Source organism: Microcaecilia unicolor, chromosome 3 (genome assembly GCF_901765095.1).
Source record: "Microcaecilia unicolor chromosome 3, aMicUni1.1, whole genome shotgun sequence".
In the NCBI taxonomy this organism is placed as follows: domain Eukaryota; kingdom Metazoa; phylum Chordata; class Amphibia; order Gymnophiona; family Siphonopidae; genus Microcaecilia; species Microcaecilia unicolor.
The window spans coordinates 415371092-415395839 of NC_044033.1; positions in this window are offsets into that span (position 1 = coordinate 415371092).

Genomic DNA, 24748 nt, shown 5'->3' on the forward strand with positions numbered 1-24748 from the left:
AGATATGTGAGGGAGTGAGTGACATAGGGGCAGGAAACATTCCCTCAGTAACACAGTTCAGTTACCTTGCAGCAGATGCTATTCTACCAAAGCAGAGGCTGAGCCTGAGTCTGAGTCAGGGGGGCAGAGTTCAAGCCAGGAGGGCATTAAAAGCCCTGAGGCTGAACAGATCAGAGAGGCCCGATACAGTTTTCAAGGAGAAAGAGCTAGCATGAGGCCCTGATACAAAGGTTTCCTATCAAGAAAGCACAAACCTGAGTGCAGAGGATTCCCAGAATCTTGCAATTATCAGCAGGTCAAATCAAGGAGGTAGGAGTAGTGTCCTTGAACTTCAGAGTTAAGAAGTGACTGTATATTGAAGTGTGGAACCTATCAGGGACAAGGTTCCAGGACTGTGCTTGACAGACTTTATTAAAAGTGAGAAGCCTGTGAGGAAACAGGCATGTTTATCTTTTCTGTAGTATAGAATAAAGCATTTCCTTTTGACCTTTGCACTGCCCTCCATGTGTTTTATGAGGCCTCCATGCCCTGCCAGGGCACACATTATCACAGGCATACATATGCACGTGTAAGTATACAGAAAACAATGAGAATAAAGTTTACAAATAAAAGCAAAGCTTGAAATGGTATGAAACATAGGCATTCACACCATTGCTTCCTGTACATTCACCAATTGCTTCTTTCTCTCCTTAAATAACATAACTCATAGTCAGGGTACAAGCAAATATAGACCACAGCTTTATTATTAGAACCAATGATTTCAGAGATAAGGAAATCTTAAAGTCAGGGTAAACAGATCATTTTATTACAATATGACATACTAGTAAAAAGGCCCGTTTCTGTCAGAAATGAAACGGGCGCTAGCAAGGTTTTCCTCGGAGTGTATGTTTGAGAGAGAGTGTGTGCGAGAGATGGAGTGTGTGTGTCAGAGAGAGAGAATTAGAGAGAGAGACAGAGTGTGTGTGTGTTTGTGTGAGAGACAAGTGTCTGTGTGTGTGAGACTCTCCACCTTATAATTGAAAGAGAAAAACGCCTAGATTTCGACCCAAATCGGGAGATAGACGTTTATCTCACAAAAACGAATAAATCGGTATAATGGAAAGGCGATTTTGGACGTTTTCAACTGCACTCCATCGCGGAAGCGTACAAAGTTGACGGGGGCGTGTCGGAGGCGTGGCGAAGGTGGAACTGGGGCGTGGTTATCGACCGAGGAGAGATGGGTGCCTTTCGCCAATAATGGAAAAAAAGTATGCGTTTGTAGCTAGAATTTAGGACACTTTTCCTGGACCCTGTTTTTTCACGAATAAGGCCCCAAAAAGTGCCCTAAATGACCAGATTACCCCCAGAGGGAATCGGGGATGACCTCCCCTGACTCCCCCAGTGGTCACTAACCCCCTCCCACCACAAAAAATGATGTTTCACAACTTTTTATTTTCACCATCAAATGTCATACCCACCTCCCTGACAGCAGTATGCAGGTCCCTGGAGCAGTTGTTAGGGGGTGCAGTGGACTTCAGGCAGGTGGACCCAGGCCCATCCCCCCCTACCTGTTACAATTGTGCTGCTTAATGCTTATTAGTCGTCCAACCCCCCAAACCCACTGTACCCACATGTAGGTGCCCCCCTTCACCCCTTAGGGCTATAATAATGGTGTAGACTTGTGGGCAGTGGGTTTTGAGGGGGATTTGGGGGGGCTCAACACACAAGGGAAGGGTGCTATGCACCTGGGAGCTCTTTTACCTTTTTTTTGTTTTTGTAAAAGTGCCCCCTAGGGTGCCCGGTTGGTGTCCTGGCATGTGAGGGGGACCAGTGCACTACGAATCCTGGCCCCTCCCACGAACAAATGCCTTGGATTTATTCGTTTTTGAGCTGGGCGCTTTCATTTTCCATTATCACTGAAAAACAAAAACGCCCAGCTCACAAATTGTCGAATAAAACATGGACGTCTATTTTTTTCGAAAATACGGTTCGGTCCGCCCCTTCACGGACCCGTTCTCGGAGATAAACGCCCACGGAGATAGACGTTTTCGTTCAATTATGCCCCTCTGTGTGTGTGTGACAGAGAGATAGAGTGTGATAGACAGGAAGTTCACAGAGAGTGTATGTGAGAGACAGTGAGTGAATGAGTGAGTGAGTGTGAGCCCCCACCCCCTCTCTCAGGACCCCTCCCCCTCCCTTTATGGTCTGAGGATCCCCTTCCACCCCCACCTCTCTGGTCTCAGGACCCCCTCACCCCCTCCCTCTCTCCTACCCCCCCCCCCCCCCCCGCAGCCACCCATGTCCAGTGACCCTCCTCTCCCCCTGCAGACACCCATGTCCAGTGACCCTCCTCTCCCTCTGGCCCCCCCTGAAGCCACCCATGTCCAGCAATCCTCCTCTCCCCCTGCCCCCCCTGCAGGCACCCATGTCCAACAACCCTGCTTTCTCACCTGCCTCCCCTCCAGCCACCAAGGTTGTGTAGCAAATTCTGTGGGGCAGGCAGGAAAGATCCCCAGTCCTGCCTGCCCGCTGCTTGTGCTGACCCTCCCCCACTGCCGGATCACTGTTTAAAATGACCACCGCGACTTCCAATGGTGGACTCGCGAGACTTCTGCTGTAGTCTTGGAGGCCACCCTTGTAAGTGTCGGCGGCCATTTTGAACAGCGATCCAGCAGCGGGGGACGGTCAGCGCCAGAAGTGGGCAGGCAGGACCGGGGATCTTTCCTGCCTGCCCCGAAGAATTCGCTATGCAACCTGGGTGGCTGGAGGGGAGGCAGGTGAGAGAACAGGGTCGTTGGACATGGGTGGCTGCAGGGGGGGCAGTGGAGAGGAGGGTCACTGGACATGGATCAGCTGTGAGGCATGGATGTTTTTTTTTCTTTTTTCGCGGGTTCTGAAGTTCACAGCATAATTGCAATGGTGACGTCAGCCTGACTACAGAGCCTAGCTCAGCAACTCCGAAGGAGCCACAGACACAGTCAGCAAGATTAGAATGTTGGAGGTGAGAATTATTATATAGGATCTGCTGCATTTAACTCTGTGGATCATGGTCTATTACTGTAGAGATTAAGGGCCTCTTTTATCAATCTGCGCTAGCAGCTGCTGTTGCGATAATACCGACAAAGCCCATTGACTTTGAATGGGTTCCGTCAGCATTGCTGTGTGGGAACTGCTAGCGTGGCTTGATAAAAGAGGCCCTCTAGGATCTGTTCTTAGTTGATTTATGGATTTTTTTGCTGAATCAATGTTACTGTGTTTAGAAAAATGGTAAATTCTCTCAAAGTTGGCGTTCAACTTAAGGTGTACCCCAGGGGTTCACCTCTATTGCCTATGCTGTTTAATTTGTTTATGAGCTGTGTGGGTACAATTTTGCTGGTGGATGTTGAATGATTATTTTCATATGCTGATGGTATATGAGATTTGGTTCCAGTATGTGCCAAACTGGAGGATACCTTAGAGAAAATATTCTGCTGTATGGAAAAATTCAATGCTGGGCAAACACTAATATACTTAAATGCTAATAAAACCAAAGTTCTTTGGTTTCGGAATATATCCAAAATTGCATTGCCTCAGGGTAAAACTCTACAATTTAATGATAAGTCAAAGGTTCTTGGTGTCATCTTGGATTCTTTTCTCACTTATAAACTTTAGGTTGCTAATCTAATCTTAAATAAATTGGCATCACAGGGTACGATAGATGTAAATCTTATGACTCAGTCGGATAAAGTTTGTGGTGAAGTTCTGGATGATGAAAAGAGGTTCTGGAAGAAAAAAAAATCTATATGGTATAATGAGAAATTGTTGGAATTGAAAAGAACATGAAGGAGGTTTGAGAGATTGTGGCTCAAGTGCGCTGCGTACGTTTGTAGCGCTATAGAAATGCTAAATAGTAATAGTAGTAGTAGAATAGCATGAGGCTGTTGGTATGTATAAAGCTGCCATAAGGCAAGCTAAGTTAGATTATTTCTCCAATTATGTTGGTGAAGAACGTCTTGACACTAAGAGACTCTATTCTCTGGTAAATACTTTAAAGAGTACTGATGATATATTAAAAGTTAATAAGGAGGAGCCATCAACAGATGCACTTGCGGTATTTTTTAGAACTAAAATTGAAAAAGCCAGAAAGGAGATTGCTCCACAGTTAGTTACCCCACTGGATTTCATTCAAAATCTAGATTTAACAACATTATTCATGCTGATAGTTTGGAATAATTTTTCCATTCCTGCTGGTCCTTTAGCTCAACAATGCTTGCATAGATACTCAAAATCTCATCGTTTATCTGATGTTTGTCCAGCAAATTTGATGTCTAAAGCACCCCCTCAATTCATGTTTTCTTTTTTTAAACATTTTTATCAAAGTTTTTAGAAATGTTGGATAATGGTCAATTTCCAAAGGAGAAAGGTTTAATTACCCTTACCCCTATCCCTAAAAATCTGTCAGTGCAATCTAGTGTAGTTTCATATTATAGACCAGTGGCTTCTATACCACTTTTAGGGGTCCTTTTACTAAGACATGCACTCTAAAAGTAAGCACGTGCTAAACACTAGAGATGCCCACATATTCCTGTGGGTGTCTCTAGCACTTAGCATGCTAATCCTTAGCGTGCATTAAAAACGCTACCGCATCCTTGTAAATTTTACATGAATTTCAGTCAAGGTTCAGGAGTTCAAGTTTTAGCATGGAGACAGTTTTGGCTATATTGCCATCTGAGCTTAAGCATAAGTACATAAGTAATGCCACACTGGGAAAAGACCAAGGGTCCATCAAGCTCAGCATCCTGTCCCCAACAGCGGCCAATCCAGGCCAAGGGCACCTGGCAAGCTTCCCAAACGTACAAACATTCTATACATGTTATTCCTGGAATTGTGGATTTTTCCCAAGTCCATTTAGTAGTGGTTTATGGACTTGTCCTTTAGGAAACCGTCTAACCCCTTTTTAAACTCTGCCAAGCTAACTGCCTTCACCATGTTCTCCGGCAACGAATTCCAGAGTTTAATTATGCGTTGGGTGAAGAAAACTTTTCTCCGATTTGTTTTAAATTTGCTACACTGTAGTTTCATCGCATGCCCCCTAGTCCTAGTATTTTTGGAAAGCGTGAACAGACGCTTCACATCCACCTGTTCCACTCCACTCATTATTTTATATACCTCTATCATGTCTCCCCTCAGCCGTCTCTTTGCCAAGCTGAAAAGCCCTAGCCTCCTTAGTCTTTCTTCATAGGGAAGTCGTCCCATCCCCGCTATCATTTTAGTCGCCCTTCGATGCACCTTTTCCAATTCTACTATATCTTTCTTGAGATGCGGCGACCAGAATTGAACACAATACTAAAGGTGCGGACGCACCATGGAGCAATACAAAGGCATTATAACATCCTACCTGTTTTCCATACCTTTTCTAATAATACCCAACATTCTATTCCCTTTCCTAGCCGCAGCAGCACACTGAGCAGAAGGTTTCAGTGTATTATCAACGACGACACCCAGATCCCTTTCTTGCTCACATTAAACGTCATGGGTAAGAAGGTTCTGTTGATACAATTCGATCTCTCTTGTGCATTTGATCTAGTGGATCATATGGTACTATCTATTTTGGATTTTTATGGGTGGGAGGTATGGTTCTTCAGTGGTTTACAGGTTTTTTGACTGAAGTTATAAATTAAGAATGAATGTTTCTTACTCCTCTGAATGAATTCCGAGCTGTGGAGTCCCTCAGGGTTCTCCTTTGCCCCCTTATCCTTTTTAATTTAATTGTGGCACCTTTGGGTAAAAAACTAGCTGGGTTGGGTTTTAGAATTTTATTGTATGCAGATGATATAACTGATTTGAATCCTTTTGAAGGCCATCTGTCGAATGTAGTCATCATTCCATTTACGGTGATTAATATAATAGAAGGATGGGCAACTCTCTTTAGACTTAAAATGAATAAGGATAAAACAAAGTGTATAGTGTTTGCTAGCAAATTCAGTATGAGAAGTGAGAACAACACATGTATTGATAATATTGATTCTCCACTGGAGTCTTCCCTTAAACTTTTGGGAGTAATTTTTGATAAATATCTCTCAACTGAAGAGCAGGTGAAAGCTGTAGCCCATAAGATGTCTTTTGTGCTGTAGAAACTACGTTGTATAAGATCAAATTTTACATCGGAAGTGTTTAGATTGATTGTGCAAGCAATTGTGCTGTCGCATATCAATTATTGTAACATTATTTACCTAGGTTGTAAGGTTGTAGTGTTAAACAACTTTTAAACTTTACTAATTACCACCGCACGATTAATATTTAAGGGTTCTAGATTTAACAGAGTTTCCCCATTATTGATTCAGCTGCATTGATTTCTAATACAAGTGTGAGTTGTCTTTAAGCCTTGTTGCCTTGTTTTTTGAATTGTGCATGGAGTATATAGTATGTCTGATACAAATATCGCATGGAATTATTCCGCCTACTTTTGCAGTATCCAGATCCAAAACAAGTGGTTTATAAACAGGTATTTTCTGGCACATTTGTGTATTTGGCATCTAGCCATTGGAATGAATTACCCATTGATCAAAGGATTTAGTGAAGGGAAATCTTGCCTCACCAATCTATTATATTTCTTTGAAGGGTGAACAAACATGTGGATAAAGGCAAGCTGGTTGATATTGTGTATCTCAATTTTCAAAAGGCGTTTGACAAAGTACCTTATGAAAGGGTCCAGAAGAAATTGGAGAGTCATGGGATAGGAGGTAGTGTCCTATTGTGGATTAAAAACTGGTTAAAGGATAGAAAACAGAGAGTAGGGTTAAATGGTCAGTATTCTCAATAGAAAAGGGTAGATAGTGGGGTTCCTCGAGGGTTTGTGCTGGGACCGCTGCTTTTTAACATTTATAAATGATCTAGACATGGGAGTAACTAATTAGGTAATTAAATTTGCTGACAACACAAAGTTATTCAAAGTGTTTAAATTGCAAGAGAATTGTGAAAAATTACAAGAGGACCTTACGAGACTGGGAGACTGGGCGTCTAAATGGCAGATGATGTTTAATGTGAGCAAGTGCAAAGTGATGCATGTGGGAAAGAGGAACCTGAACTATAGCTGCGTAATGCAAGGTTCCACGTTAGGAATCACTGACCAAGAAAGGGATCTCGGCGTCATTGTTGATGATAAATTGAAATCCTCTGCTCAGTGTGCTGTGGCTGCTAAGAAGGCAAATAAAATGTTAGGTATTATTAGGAAAAGAATGTAAAACAAAAGTGAGGACGTTATAATGCCTTTGTATCGGTCCATGGTGTGACCGCACCTCAAATATTGTGTTCAATTCTGGTCGCTGCATCTCAAAAAAGATATAGTGGAATTAGAAAAGTACAGAGAAGGGTGATAAAAATGATAAAGGGGATGGGGCGACTTCCCTATGAGGAAAGGCTGAAGCGTCTAGGGCTCTTCAGCTTGGAGAAGAGACAGCTGAGGGGAGATATGATAGAGGTCTATAAAATAACGAGTGGAGTGGAACGGGTAGACGTGAATCATATGTTTACTCTTTCCAAAAATACTAGGACTAGGAGACATGCGAAGAAGATACAAAGTAGTAAATTTAATACAAATTGGAGAAAAATGTTCTTCACTCAACGTGTAATTAAACTCTGGAATTTGTTGCCAGAGAATGTGGTAAAGTCGGTTAGCTTAGCAGGGATTAAAAAGGGTCTGGATGACTTCTTAAAAGAAAAGTCCGTAGACCATTATTAAATTGACGTGGGGAAAATCCACTGCTTATTTCTGGGATAAGCAGCATAAAATGTATCAAGTTTTCTGGGATCTTGCCAGGTATTTGTGACCTGGATTGGCCACTGTTGGAAACAGGATGCTGGGCCTGACGGGCCTTTGGTCTGCCCCAGTGTGGCAATACTTATGTACTTACGATTAAAATGTATTTCAAAAACTGTTGAAAACCACTTTGTTTAAGAAATTTTTTATTTGACTGTGTTATTTTTTTTGATGGTTAGTTGACCATTATGTGTAATTTTTCTGGAGTTGGTCCAGTTTACTCTTTTGTGAGTCACACTGAAATTTTGTGGTAAGTGTGGGATACAAGTATCATGTATTATTATTATAACTACCACCAATTATGACAATTGTGCCTAATTAGATCATATTTTCATGAGCACCACTTTACCCTACTGGTCCAAATGTTAGTTTTGTCCCAATTGGACCACTGAAACTCATTGTGGGATTAAATTCTGTGTTGTTAAGAAAACTCTTGCTGATATAGAATACAGCCGCTCAACTAATCTTCCAGATTAAGAAGTATAATAGCATTTCTGCCTATCTTTACAAGCGTCATTGGCTCTCTCTAAAAGCTGAAATTATCTTTAAAATTGCTTGCATTGCTTTTCACATATTACATACTTTTCCACCGGACTTATTAATTCAACTCTTGTCTCAATCATTTTTTTCTTCATCTCAGGTATAAACTACATTTCCATTAAGATTTCCTTCTGTTAAAGGATTACGCTATAAGGGCTTCTTTTGCAAAGTTGCTCTAGCAATTCCCTCATGGCAAATGAGAAGCCCATAGGACTATTGTAAAAGTGCCAAAACTTACATTTAAGTACAGTAGCTAGTTATGTTTACTTAGTTGCTATACAACACTGACCATTGAAGGGTTTAACCCAATGGGCCCTAGAATGAATGGGTAAGAACAGAAGCCTGTGCTTGAGATTAATAATAAAGAGGCATCTGGGGATATCTTATATAATGTCATCTTTTAGAAAAGTGAAGTTGGAAACTTAGAATCCTTTCTTGATAATGAAGACAAATTGCCCATTTAAATTCTTTTAATGAAGCAGTATATATCATTCCTCTTATCTATACTTTTGGTTCAGTTTCAAATGGTAAGAAGATTAATGCCTTTGAACTTTAGATCAGAGACTTTTAGCTGGTTTAAGCGAGATAAATTAATCATTATCACCACAAGTAAATTCTGAGAAGTTTCAATTTTCTATGTTCTGTTAAGGTGCATTGATTTCTTTTTTTTTTTTTTAAACTTATTGTCTATATCAATATTTAACCTTTATTATAAATAATATTAAGATAATTTCTAAAGGACATATGCATTATACATTCTTTGAAATATTCAGCAAGATTGATTTTAAACACCATTTTCTGTGGATAAAGCATCACTTTATCTATGGGAATGGTTTTTACAGAACTGTCTGCCCAATATAGAGATAATTTTATAAAGACATTTTGCATGGAATTTAGTTTGTTGAAATTACAGATTTGAAACTAATCTTGCTAAAAAAAAAACCAGTTAATCTTTTCAATAAATTTAATACCAAATGGTTCACCTTGAAATGTTTCATTCATGATTATATTTAATTTAAAATGTATATATGTTACTTACATGAGATGTAATATCCCTTTTACTTATTGTGCTGTATATTTTGAACACATGCTTCCATTTTGTAATTCAATGCTGTTGTAGTTCCTATTTTGTTCTGTTATTATATTTAATTTAATTGTTCAATAAATAAATAAAGACAAAAAAGGGTTAAAATATGTGCATACTTGGCTACTACAATCTATGCTGTCTTGCTGCTAGACATCCAACGGCAAAGGTTAACGTATGTCCTTTTAAATGATGTACTAAGGATACAGTCTGTTCAGCAGGTATGCCATATGTCAAATAACAACATTGAACATCTGTTACCTGCTGGTAGGATCCACAGTTCCAGGCAGTTATTATGTATTCATATGTCACCAGGCATTTACATTGTCACAGCTCAGTCCTTACAAATGCCTTGCTATTACCATCCTACAGATCCTGTAGCAGGGCACCAGGATGAAGATGAGGGCAGTAAGGAGGAGAAGGCCAGACCCTCCTATATTTAAGAAACCAGCAGACAAAGGACACCAAAACATGCCCATCACCAGGACTCAGGCCTTGAGGGAGTGGCACTTGAAGGCCCTGCTGAGGAGCCTAGAGAGAAGTAAAACCATGGCAAAGAAGGTAAAAAGGGTACATTTGAAGCAAAAGAGCCTGAGGACATGCCATCAGACGAATGAGGAGGGCCTTGTAGGAGATTCAGAAGCAGAGAGTGACCATCAGCCAGAGGAGGTCAAAGAATAGAGCATGATAGAGTGAGATATGAGCACCCCTTTGCAGAGGGAAGACATCATGTTTGACATCCAGTGGCATAATACAATGCTCATGGCAGAAACCAGTGGCCCCTGTGAGGATGTTCAGGGTCTATGAACTACTCTGGATAAAAGACTGGTTGTCTTCAGGACTAAGCTCTAGACCCTGAATCACACCCTGGCCTTACTATTCTCCAACTAGTCAAGCACCTATCAACACTTGGGATACTCTCGTCAGCCATCACTGTGCCTGAGCACTGCCATGCACTCAGTCCACCTCATCCCAACCCTGTGCCTGGCCCTAATGATGTGATGCAACAATGCCTGATCTTCCCAACTTCCATTTGAAGGTCAGGTAGGCCTCTCAAATTGGGCAAAGTGGATCAGCTTCTCCATGGTGGCTCTCTGTCTCACAGTCAATTACCTGCACCCATCTCCCCCAACATATGGCTGTGGCAAGGGGAAAAGACATGGCATGGAAGAGGTGGCACACTCACATGTACACTTACAGATAGGACAGAGGGAGGGTTGGGGGGATCATGGTGTATCATGTGACCATGTACACACTTATACACATAGCAGAAGGATGATTATTATTATGGAATATTGAGCACATTGGCACACTAAGATACATGGGCAGCAGGTATATATGTACTTGTCAAAAATTATGCCCACTAGTGCAAAGAAATTTTGTTTTTTATCACTTCATTTGTTGTAGCCAAAGCATGCTGTTGGGATTGTGAAGGTAGCAACAAATAGAAGGAACACAGTATTTCCACAATGATCAAGGAAGAGCATTTGTTTAGTATTTTACACCTTTTTCCAGAAATGACTGGTTACCATGGAACATGGTTGAATCTGGAATGATCCTAAGTCCATGACAAATTCTTTAATGTCTGCAATATTCCAAAAGAATAGCATAGTGTAGTTCATTCTTGATGATGTCCTTTTGATTTTGAATGAGATTGGACCATCTGTCCAGCAGGAATGATGGGGTATCATCGTCTTCCACTATGGATTCTTGATTTTGTATGAGTCTATGTAAATGGTCTCCAGGGAAACTAAAGACGTCATCCCAGGGAAGAAAGGACATGGTGGTTCCCAAAGAGAACACGGCAACAAACAGAACAAATACAGTGCTGCCATAGTGATTAAGAAAAATCAGAAAAGGGTGGAAGAATCGACCAACAGTGTTCCAGGATGTCAGTCCAGAAAAACAGAAATCTATAGCTTCTCAAAAACTCTTTATTCTCCAACAATAAGCCAAATGTGTGAACAGGCGTGACCCTACATGGGCTGTGTTTTGGCAGAAAGCCTTCTTCAAGGAGTCCATCAATAGCATTAAAACATCTTTTTTGCTCTGCATTTTTGTGTGCTTTTCAATATATCATTTTTATTTTCATTCATTTTTATTTTGATATTTATTTTGATATTTTAATGTAATTGACAGACCCTTGAGGAAGGTTTCCTGCTGAAACACAGCCTATGCAGGGTCACTACTGTACATGCATTTGGCTCTGCTTGCAATTCTTCTTACTTCTCCGGCACACTCCTCTCCTCTGCAGCTCCTTCTGCCTGCTTCTCACTTCCGATTAACTCAAAGCACGCTGCGTGTCATCTGGCTAAAAGCCTGTCTCTGAAACAGGAAGTTCTGTCAGAGGAGGCATAACTTCCTGTTACAGAGAGGCTTTGGAACGGGTGACACAGTATGAAGCAGAGAGGGGACTGCAAGAGGAGAGGTAAGAAGAGTTGCCATTGCCAGCAGAAAAAAAGGGAGAAAGGTGCAAACCACCTGGGGGGGAGGGTAGCGGCAGAAAAAGAAGAGCCAGAAATGCAGGGGAGGGGGGAGGAGGAGGCAAAAGATGGAGAAAGAGGTGAAGAGCAAGTGATGCGGGGAAGGGGTGGCAGGAGAAACAGGAGGTGAGAGATGTGGGGACAGAGGGGGTTATGGCAGGAGAAAGAGAAGAGCCAGAGATGCGAGGGGCAGCAGCAGTTTCAATGATGAGAGAAATAGGAGAAGAGCCAGAGATATGGGGGATGAGGGCCACAACAGGTGAAAGAGAAGAGCGAGAGATGCAAGGTAAGGAGATACTAGAGAGAGATGTGGGCAGGGGGGGGGGGGTGCCAGAGACGTAAGAAGAAGTGCCAGGAGAAAACAAAAAAAACGAATGGGTGGGGGAGGGATGGATGCTAGAAACAGGAGATGGAAGAATCAAAGAAGGGGGATGGTCCCATAGAAGAGAGGGGAGAAAGCAGAGAAGAAAGAAAAGGTAATCATGGATGGAGGGAAGGGCGGAGATAGTGCCAGGGGAGGGAAGGCATGGGAGGAAAAGGAGATGGAAGGAAATGGAATCAAAGCTATAGGTTGAATGTTTAGGATCAATTAAAAAAAAAGTAAACTATGGGAAGAGCTTAGCCGTCACATTCCGGGGAAGTGACGGCTAAGCTCTTCCCAGTGTCTGTAAGTAAACCAGAAACGGAGCCTGACTCGTCGTCACCAATCATCGGGACAGAGGCTAAGAACAATGGAGTAGTTAACGAAATATCCAATGGTACAGAAGACCCTAGCCCCTGACGCAGCCGTTGTGGGCGAAACACAGTCTGTGTCGGGTGAATCTCTGAAAATAAAGTTTTGAACCATATCACTGATTGATCTGCTTTGTTTGTCTCCACGTTGGATTTTGCGGATCGCTTGCCATCTTGTTTCTTAGGCTCATAAATCTATGTGCAGGGATTTACGCCACATCTTCGTTGGTGTAAATGAAAGCACAAAGGTTTAGGCACTGGGATATCAACTAAGCGTATTCTATATACCATACCTAAATCTTATAGAATATTCTTAGGCGAAAATGATTTCCATTTGGATTTTCCAGGCACCATATATAGAATCTCTCCCCCTTGATGTCTTAAGTTGAGAATACTGACCATTTAACTCTACTCTCTGTCCTCTATCCCCTTTGCGTTTTGCATTGATGATGAAATCTATAACTCAGAAAGTTAGGGATAATGTGAATATATTAGGGCTAGAAATAGGAGGAGTGGCTCAAAAAATTTGTCTCTTCACAGATGATGTTATACTTTCTTAGCAAAGTCCCATGTATCTCTTCCCGCTATACTTAAAGAATTAAAAGACTATGGGGTAGTTTCTGAGTTTAAAATGAATATTGATAAGACTGAGGAACTTAACTTGAACCTAGGAGATGATAGGTTGCAGAAGGCAAAACTTTCCATTTAAATGGTTTACTGAGCATTTGAAATATCTGGACATAAAAGTCATGACAGAACTGCCCCTTTTGCGTAGGGCCAACGTTATACCATTGATAATAACCATTAAAGAGGATTTTTATAAGTGAGATACAGGGAACATAACATGGCTAGGCAGACTAGCCACAATTAAAATGAATGTGATACCCAGTCAGGTTTAGCCCAAATATTTTGAAAGAATAGCAGGGTATCATAAATGCCTTCAATGGGAAGGCCAGCGTCCTCATATCTCAAGAGCAGTTATGATGAAACAGCGGGAACTAGGAGGAATGGGCATATAAGATCTGCAGGCTTATTATGAAGCAGAACAAATTACACACCTCTGGGATTTAAGAACAGACACTAGTGGAAAACCTACGATAGAGACAGAGCAGCTTTACCTACCTTCCTTTGAGAAAGGTATGCTAGACAAAGGGAGGAGGCAATAGTTTTTCTAGATTGTTAAACCCTTATATAGAACACATATTTCAAATCTGGCAAACTACTTCAGCAAGATGGTGGGGAAATTGGCTCCCATTGTCTATGAACTAGAGCACACACAAATGGAACAAAAGAATAGGTTTGATGGGTGGTTGAGATAGGTTTGATGGGTGGTTGAGAAGGGAGCTGCATAGCTGATAGAGGGCCCTATGGCATGTAGGTGCCTATGCATGTCCAACACACTTCAAATTGGCACTACCGCCTGGCTACTGTATGCCCCGGGCAGTAATTCCATTTTTTGGCGTGCGCCTAAAACACACGGTAGAAAATATTTTCTATTTTCTACTGCTTGGTGCTTACCCAGCAGTAATCAGCAGTTTATATGTGTAGGACGTTTACCGACTGGTTAGCGCATGAGACCTTACCACTAAGTCAATGGGTAGTGGTAAGGTTTCAGGCCAAAAGTGGAAGCACACTAGTTTTAATTTTGCCGCACGTCCATTTTCCGGCACAAAAAAAATGCCTTTTTTCCAGGCACACTGAGGACATGAACCAGCACACATCCAAAACATGTACCTACACCAGCACAGGCCACTTTTAGGTGCAGCTTAGTAAAAGAGCTCCAGAATTCTTTATAGAAGATCAAATTCTCTCATTCGAAAAGTTAAGACAGGATTACAATTTAGGGCCACTTTTACAAAGGTGCACTAGTGTCTTTAGCAAGTGCTGATTCTCAAGAGTGGAGGAGTAGCCTAGTGGTTAGTGCAGTGGATTTTGATCCTGGGGAACTGGGTTTGATTCCCACTGCAGCTCCTTTGGACTCTGGGCAAGTCACTTAACTCTCTGTTGCCCCTGTATATACTATGTATAAATGCCAACACCTAAATCAAGCATGGACCAGATTTTAGAAATGACCATGGCCCCTTTTTAACTCATGTGACTTTTATCAATGCAATTTTCAGCACTGAAATGAAGTTCACCTAAGCACATCCTACGCTGTCTATTAAAAGGTTCTATTACATATTGTGTTGGGCTCATTTTCGAAAGAGAAGGATGCCCATCTTTCGACATAAATCGGAAGATGGACGTCCTTCTCACAGAAACGTTCAAATCGATATAATCGAAAGCTGATTTTGGATGTCCCCAACTGCACTCCATCAAAGGGACAGCCAAAGTTCAAGGGGGCGTGTCGGAGGCATAGCGAAGGCGGGACTTGGGCATGCCTAACACTTACGTCCTTGACCCGTAATGGAAAAAAAGAAGGACGTCCCTGATGAGCACTTGGACGTTTTCACCTGTGCCTGTTTTTCTTATGACTAAGGCAAAAAAGGTGCCCGAAATGACCAGTTGACCACTGGAGAGAATCGGGGATGACCTCCCCTTACTCACCCAGTGGTCACTAACCCCCTCTCACCCTCAAAACACATCTGTAAAAATATGTTGTGCCAGCCGCTGTGCCAACCTCTGATGTCATACTCAGGTCCATGACAGCAGTATGCAGGTCCCTGGAGCAGTTTTAGTGGGTGCAGTGCACTTCAGACAGGCGGACCCAGCACCATCCCCCCCCCACCTGTTACGTTTGTGGAGGAAACAGCCCTCCAAAACCCACCAGAAACCCACATCTAGGTGCCCCCTTCACCCGTAAGGGCTATGATAGTGGTGTACAGTTGTGGGTAGTGGGTTTTTGGGGGCTCAGCACACAAGGTAAAGGGATCTATGTTCTTGGGTGCTTTTTATGAAGTCCACTGCAGTGCCCCCTAGGGTGTTCGGTTGGTGTCCCGGATTGGCAGGGGGACCAGTGCACTACAAATGCTGGCTCCTCCCATGACCAAATGGCTTGCATTTTGTTATTTCTGAGATGGACATCTTTGGATTCGAAAATCGACGAAAATCAGAAACGACCATGTCTATGGACGTCCAAATCTAGGGACAGCAAAATTTAAGGATTTGGATGTCCCTGACATTATTTTAGAAACAAAATATGGACATCCATCTTGTTTCGAAAATACAGGTTTCCCCGCCCCTGGATCGGGACATTTTGCACGGACGTTCAAATCGAAACTTGGACATCACTTTCGAAAATGCCCCTCCACGCCATATTTTGTATTGTTATTTGAATATTTTTACTGCTGTAATCGTCTATTGCTTATGTTTGATTTATTCTTACCATACACCACCTTGAGTGAATTCTTTCAAAAAGGCGGTAAATAAATCCTAATAATAAATAATAAAATAAAATATTTCCCTATTATCTCATTTTATAATTACTCATTAAATAATTTTATAAGTGCTCAAGAAATTATAAAATTTCTCAAAAATAGGACTTAGGTAATTTGGGGGTTGGGAAGTTTAAGCAGTTTGAAAAATTTGGGTTGACTGGTGGGGGTGGGTCAGGTGGCAGCTTTTTACCCAGTGATATGTTTTGCCTTGCAAGAAGAAACCAAGAGAAACTGTTGTAAGCCACTTTGGGTGAATCTCTTCAAAAATATGGTTAATAAATCCCAATAAATAAACAAAACAAAAATAAAATAAGTTATTGGAAACTTAAAACTGATAGGATCTTTTTTGAACCCTTGTCTGCTGTCTGTTATCAAGGAAAGGAGTCAGAAGTTGGAGGGGATTAGCTTTTTTTTTTTTTTGTAATTGTCGTTTTTATTTAATTTTCTAAACATAGTGAAACACTGTTGTATTTCAGAAGTTAAACAGTACAAAAACTTACAATTCACTTACCAGACTCAGCTGGTGCATACTCCAACAAATATGTTTCTATATTAATTCAGCAGTTCCATCTTATTCTTCACCTCCTCCCACCCCTCCTTCCCCCTACCCTTTACGGGTTAGAATTTAATGTTTCAAATAAGCCTTAAATTTGCTCCATCTCTTCTCCAATTCCCACCCCCCACCCCCGTATTGCTGTTAATTCTCTGTCCCCACTGTGTTGTATCAGTGAGAATGGCTTTTCTCCAATGGTGTGCAATTTTACACCTTGCTGCTGTAAGGCAGCCATAATTAACTTGTTTAATATCTTCATCCCCCACCATTAGCCTAGCAGAAATTAGACAGAACTCAGGTGAACACTGTATATCCAATCAAGAAACCCCTGTATTTTCTTCTCGATTTGTCTCCAATATTTTGGGTATTCCCACCACATATGAATATAAGGGCCCTGTTTACTAAGGTGTGCTAGCATTTTTAGTGCATTCTAAAAATTAGTGCACGCTAATGCTAGATACACCCATAGGAATATTAGCGCGCACTAAAGATACTAGCGTGCCTACAGCGTGGCTTAGTAAAAGTCTCCAACATACCACATCCTCTCCAACACGAAGGTGAATACCCAAATGAAACCTTGTGTAGACTATAACCACCTTAATAAAACTTCTAAATTCCCCCTCCTTAATTCTTGCTGATATAGATGTTTTGTTGGCCACTCTAGCAACAAGTTCCAGAACTTAAGTATTTGTTGAGTGAAAAAAATATTTCTCCTATTTGTTTTAAAAGTATTACCATGTAACTTTGTGTAGTGTCCTCTAATCTTTATACTTTTCAAAACAGTAAACAATCGATTTACGTTTACCTGCTCTACTCCACTCAGGATTTTGTGGATCACTATCATTTCTCACTGAGCTCTCTTTTCTTCACTGAGCTCTCTTTTCTTCAAGCTGAAGCGTTCCAACTTCTTAGTCTTTTCCTCATATGTAAGGAGTTCCATCCTCTTAATCATTGCGGTCACCCTTCTAATTCATTATATCTTTTATAAGATACGACAGTTAGAATTACGCATAATATTGAAGCTGACGTCGCACTTATCTTATTTTCTATGCCTTTCCTGATAATTCCTAACATTCTGTTTACTTTTTTGGCCACAGTGAGAAGATTTTAGCATATTGTCCATAATGACACCTAGATCTTCTTCTTGGGTGGTGACTCCTAAAGTGGAATCTAGCATTAAGTAACTATGATTTGGAGTATTCTTCCCAATGGGCAACACTTTGCATAGGTGAGGAGTGAAGTGTGAATGGTAGCTTGCTTCTTTTTACTTGCGAGCACTGTCAGTTAATAATCCTGATGGAAAAGTCAGTTACACCTCAGGAGGTGTAACTAACATTCCTGGAGTAGCACAATATGTAAATATATTTTGGGGTGTAGCATTATTCCTTGGCATGCCAATGAGTTGTTTTGCAAGTATTTGCATGTGGTACAGCTCATTTTCATAGGTGACTTAGAGCAATAAACATAAGGAACTTTACATTAATCATAGATTCTGCATGGTATTTCCATTTTGCCTGTGATACAGCATTTTACCACATGATAAATGTGGTTTATCTTGCACAAATGCATTTTTGAAGATTAATAATCAGTAGGGGCCTAAATGATTGATTGTGTCCTAAAAAATTTAGCATGCACCAAGTGGAATGAAAATAAAAAAAGAAATCACAGCACTTCCCTAGAAGGTAAGAAATTGCAAATTTCAAAGGAAAGGACTCATTTACATGCATACAAGAATTAAGAAACTGTAATGGAGCATAAAAGCTATAGTACTTAATCTGTTTACCCTCTACTGCATTCAGCTAAAGGAAAACAGCTCAAAGCATCACTGAAAAATGTAATATTAATTTAGAAAAGTAGATTACCATTTTCAGGCTATCAGCTTGTGCAGCACCTGCTTCAAATAAAGATAATATTTATACTTAATTTCTAGAAATAATTGCTAATTTGATCAGTTTATTCTTTAGTTTCATTGTCATCAAAGTATCATAAATGACCTAATATGTTAGAACCTTCTTTCTACATAGTCTAAATCTTTAAATATCAATATGATAAATATATTTAATCACCTTTCCTTCTTCTTCCTAATTACTTAATCATTTCATATTTTAGATTTCCACAGTATACAATGGGGCTCATTTTTGAAAGAGAAAAACTTCCAAAAAGCATCGTAAAGCACCGTTTGGATGGAATTCTTCATAAAAAGTCCAAATCGATATTTTCAAAACCTGTTTTGCAGACGTTTATATTATTTCATCTGCAGTGCATCCAAATCACAAGGGTGCATGTTGGGGGTGATTTGAAGGTTGGATTAGGGCAGGCTTAGGGAGTGTCTAACACTTGTATGTTTTAAAGCCATAATGGAACAAAATGAAAACGTCAAGGGCAAAAACTTTGTTTTGGTCTAGACCTGTTTTCAGAATGAATAAGGCATAAAACAGTGCCCTAAATGACCAGATGACCTACGAAAGGATTCAGGGAATAAGAATGGCACTCACCAGCCTCTATGACAGCCTCAGATCCATTAGAGCAGCATGAAGGTCCCTGGAGTAGTGTAGTGCTGGATGCAGTGCACTGTGGACAGTTGGACCCAGGCTCATACCTTCCCCTGTTACACTTGTGGTGGAAACTGTGAGCCCTCCAAAATTCATCAGAAACCCACTGTACCCACATATATGTGCCCCTTTTACCCATAAGGGCTACTGTAGTGGTGTACAGTTGGGGGTAGTGGGTTTGGGGTGGGTTTGGGGTGGCTCAACAGACAAGATAAGAGAGCAACAGTGAGATGTGTACCTGGGAGCATTTATATGAAGTCCACAGTACCCCATAGGGTGCCCACTTGCTCTCCTGGGATGTCTGGGGGACCAGTCTGCTAGAAACACTGGCTCCTACATCCCAACGGCTTGATTTTCTACTTTTATTCACCTGTACAGGTTTTTTTTCCAAAATTGGCCTGAAAAGGTATATGTACACAGCACAAAACCTGGTTATAAATGGTATTTTTGGAAAAAAAAGGTAGACATTTTCCCCTGAATTCTATATAGTGTGACTTATGTTGTGCGCAGAAATACAGTCATATTCTGTATTTGTACATGCAACTTAATTAGCAAACCAATCAGTGCTGATAATTGCAAAACAACAAGCAATAATTGACACTAATTGTCATTAATTAGAATTTATGCACAGAACTGTTTAAGTGTATTCTATAACGTGCTGCATGTAAATTTGAAGTTGCATAGCTGAAAAGTGGATGTGGTCATGGCCGGATCATGGGCATTTCTAAAATCTGGCGTAACTGCCCACGACTAAATTTAGTTGCATGGATGGACGCTCAGCGTATTCTATATACTGCATGGAAATTTAGGCTTATTCTATAAAGCATGCCTAAATTAAGGCATACTTTATAGAATTCACTTAAGCAAATTTCATTTTGGTGCTGATTTTTTAGGCATGATATATAGAATCTAGTCCTTTGCTGTTTTGAAAATGGTCATGTTTTCTATTCGGATTTGGAAAATGTAGTGCAAAACACCAAAATGTCCGACTTAGACGTCATATTGAAAGTACCCCTCCATGTATATGTAATGGGGCTATAGAAAAAACAGAACAGACCCGCGACAGGAAAGAATTACAATTCTCCCACAAGTCAGATCCATAGGTACCCGGATGATGTTAACAGAACAGCATAATAAATTTGCCTGCTTTGCCTTCTGACCCTAAAATTAGGTAGTTCCTTATAAAATCACCTCCTTTGTGGTATAGTTTACACACATAGGGCCAGATTCTATATATGGTGTCTGGAAAATCCATGTAGAAATCATTTTCGCCTAAGTATATTCTATAAGATTTAGGAGCAGTATATAGAATACACTTAGTTGATATCCCAGTGCCTAAAACTACGTGCTTCCATTTATACCAACAAAAATGTGGCACTAATCCCTGCATTTAAAGTTATGCAGACTAGGCCATATTCTATAACAATATATATAAATTTATTTATTTTATTTTATTGCATTTGTATCCCACATTCCCCCACCTATTTGCAGGCTCAATGTGGCTTACATAGATTTGGTAACATAGTCATAACTGGATATCTGCTACAGTTAGTAGTAAATTTGGGAACGCCCATGAAATACCCATTTCTCTGCCCACTGCCACACCCCTTTGAACTGCATGCTTTAGAATTTAGGTGCAGCTCATTACTGAATACTCTGAGGGGTCCTTTCACTAAGCCACATAAGCGTCTATGCGCACCAAAAATGGAATTACCGCCTGACTACCGCGTGGCTTTTGTGGTAATTTCATATTTGGCGCGTGTCCGCTCCGTGCATCTGAAAAGTATTTTTTATTTTCTGGCACGCGTAACGGACGAGCGCCAAGTAGCATTTGGTGCATGTAGGTCATTACTGTCCGGTTACCACGTGAGTCTTTATCGCTAGGTCAAAGGCTGGCGGTAAGGTCTCAGACCCAAAATGGACGTGCAGCAATTTTCATTTTGCCATACGTCCATTTTTGACAAAAATTTTAAAAAGGCCTTTTTTACAGGCACACTAAAAAATGGATTGGCGCACACCCTAAACCTGCTCCTACACTACCACAAGCCATTTTTTAGCATGCCTTTGTAAAAGGACCCCTTAGCGAGTTATATGTGTCAGTTCTAATTATTGCCAATTAGTGCTCATTATTGCGCTGATTAGCTTGTTAAGTTACATGCATTGTTATGGAATATGCTTAGATTTTGGTGTGTAATGCTAGGCATGATATATAGAATCCGACAGAGTTTAGTTTTAAGTTTCATGTTTATTCAAAACTTTCTACACCACCTACAGGAAAAACCATCGAGGCGGCTTACAATCTAATTTAAATGGGGAGATTATAGTAATGACAAGATGAAATACAGTAGGAAGGGGGTAGAACTACAATATCGATAGGAAAGAGGGTAGGATTAAAACAAAAAAGGGATATGCTTTGGAGCATATGCTGCCTTTATAAAATTGTACTTTTCAACAAACATTGAATGATTAAAAAAAAAAGTAACATATAAATCTACAACAGCTCAAACAGTTTCCCTCTGATGTTCAAATGGTGAAATAAATGTTTATTGGAAAACGTCTAAAAGCGCAAGTTCATAATGGAAGAAAGAACTAAACATTTTCTGATATTTGAAAATACTTGATCAAAATGTTTAGAAAGAGGGTGCACTGCAAACATCATAGATTTTCAGAGATAAATGTTCCTGCTAATCAAAATACACTATGCAAAATATGCAATGGTGGTACTGGTCTGTGGCAAAGGCAGGACATTCCCTCCATGTGCAAAACATGCATACATACCTCTGCATGTGAGGAGCATTGCACAAGATGTTGTAAAAAATAATAAGGTATGTGATGCTAAGAAGGCCTCTAACCTGAACCCTGTCTCTACCAACTTGTGTTTTACAGATGCATCGGTATCCACCAGGAACTTGTGTCACTCCGGTGCCATTACAGGCACATCCAGAGAGAAGACCCTACCTTAATCCAGTGGATGAGGGAGCACCTTAGGCCTCGACGTAAGTAACACGGGCATACAACCCCTATAACAGCGGTCAAGGCCTGAGTATACAGCTACCCTTGTTACAGCATGCCCACAATCCCCATATCTACTAGAATGTGTAGCAGTCAACCCCCAACCTATGAGATAACATGGAAAGGAAGGGGAGTAGGAGGGAAGCCCTTTGGATAGCATCCTCCTGTATCTAATAGAAAAGTGCCCAGTGTGTCACATACCCCTACCTAACACATTGCAGCCACCATGGCAGGGGAAATAAAGCAGAAATCCCAAATACCCACAGTGGGAATCAAACCTACATCCCTTGCATTCAGGGCACACATCCCTAACCCCTATACCAAACACATATCTGACAAAAGGACAGAACACTGATCACAGAGGGCCGTCACAGCATTAGTTGCCTCCCAAATGGACAGTCTGTCATGCCTCTAACCCACACTCATTGGATACACTATTGTCAGCTCCAAAGTTTGGTATGCTGCCCTGTGAGACATTCAAGGCCTAGCTGGGGGGGGGGGGGGGGGGTCCTGAAAAATCCACATTATGGTGGACCCCCAACCCCCCCTTAAGGAAATTCCTACCTAAGTGAACACTTTTTTTTTTTGTTACATTTGTACCCCGCGCTTTCCCACTCATGGCAGGCTCAATGCGGCTTACATGGGGCAATGGAGGGTTAAGTGACTTGCCCAGAGTCACAAGGAGCTGCCTGTGCCTGAAGTGGGAATCGAACTCAGTTCCTCAGGACCAAAGTCCACCACCCTAACCACTAGGCCACTCCTCCACTTCCCCTCCCTCTAGGACCCCCCAAATATGGACATGAGACATATTTTTTTTTATATGTTCAGGTGATAAAAATTCATTGAACAGCTTCTTGAACCATTTGAATGGCTATGATGGTAATATCACTTTTTCTTCACATGCTGTTTATCATAAAGTAGATTTTCTGGATCTTCATATTCAATATATTGGCTACATCCAGTTTCAGAAAATCAACTCATCGTAATACTTTACTTCATTAAACTAGTTATCATCCACATAGACTCAGAGATAGTCCAGCTTATAATCGAAAGTAATCACTGGCTATTTCCCGACACAAATCGGGAAATGGCCAGCGATTTCGCAAAAACGGCGAAAAGCGTATAATCGAAAGCTACATTTGTGATAGCTTCGCCGCTTTCCCTTCGCCGCGCCGGCGAAAGTTCAAAGGGGCGTGTTGGCGGCGAAGCGAAGGCGGGACATGGGCAGGCTTGGACGTGGCTACCAGATGGCCGGCTTTCGCGGATAATGGAAAAATAAATCCCGGCGATAAGCAGTATTTCGCCGGGTTTACTTGGTCCTTTTATTTTCACGACCAAGCCTCAAAAAGGTGCCCCAACTGACCAGATGACCACCGGAGAGAATGGGGGATGACCTCCCCTTACTCCCCCAGTGGTCGCCAACCCCCTCCCACACTAAAATTATTAAAATACAAACCTTTTTTGCCAGCCTGTATGCCAGCCTCAAATGGCATACCCAGCACCCTGACAGCAGTATGCAGGTCCCTGGAACAGTTGTTGTTGGTTGCAGTGGACTGCAGAAAGGCAGAGCCAGGCCCATCCCCCCCTACCTGTTCCACTTGTGGTGGGTAATGTTCAGCCCTCCCAAACCCCCCAAAACCCACTGTACCCACATGTAGGTGCCCCCCCTTCAGCCCTTAGGGCTAGGGTAATGGTGCACACTTGTGAGCAGTGGGTTTTGGAGGGGATTTAGGGGACTCAGCACACAAGGGAAGGGTGCTATGCACCTGGAAGGTAATTTGGTTGTTTATAAAAGATGTTTGAAGTGCCCCCTAGGGTGCCCGGTTGGTGTCCTGGCATGTGAGGGGGACCATTGCACTACAAATGCTGACTCCTCCCACGGACAAATGCCTTGGATTTCGCCGGGTTTGAGATCGCCGGCAGTTTTTTCCATTATCGCGGAAAAACAAGAGTGGCGATCTCAAACCCGGCGAAATCCAAGGCATTTCGCCGGCCCACACCGTATTATCGAAAAAAAAGATGGCCGGCCATCTTTTTTGAAAATACGGTTCCGGCCGGCTGTTGCACCGCTGCCAAAATAGATCGCCGGTGACCTATTTCGCCGGCGACGTTCGATTATTCCCCTAAGTATCTCCCAGGGGCAATTTTTGCGCTTAAAAAGGTTGTGCAATAAACAGAAGGATTTTGACAAATATTCTAAAGAGATTAAATATCCTTGTAAATATACAAGATATCCTAATGAGATCATTAATAAAGCTTATTAATGATCATCAGTGGCATTTTTGTAGAGGGTCTAGTAGTAATGTAGTGTCTTTTTCAGACACCCCAGTTTGTGTACTCCCCTACTCTAGGAAAGCACAGCAAATTAATGGATTCATTTGTAAATTCTGGTCTATTTTGGGTCTGCTGCCTAATTTTCATGATCCGCCATGTTTTGCTTATGCCAGACAAAAAAAAACAGAGGGGGGGGGGGGGGGAATTGTGAGCAATATTACATCTGGCACAAGGGAATGTCTTAGAGCAAGACACTCTGCTTGCAGTCATTACATGTATTTCAGATACTGTTTGGTTACTGATAATATGATAAATCCAAGTACAGGACGAGTGTTCAAATTACGCTCCGGAATAGACTGTAATT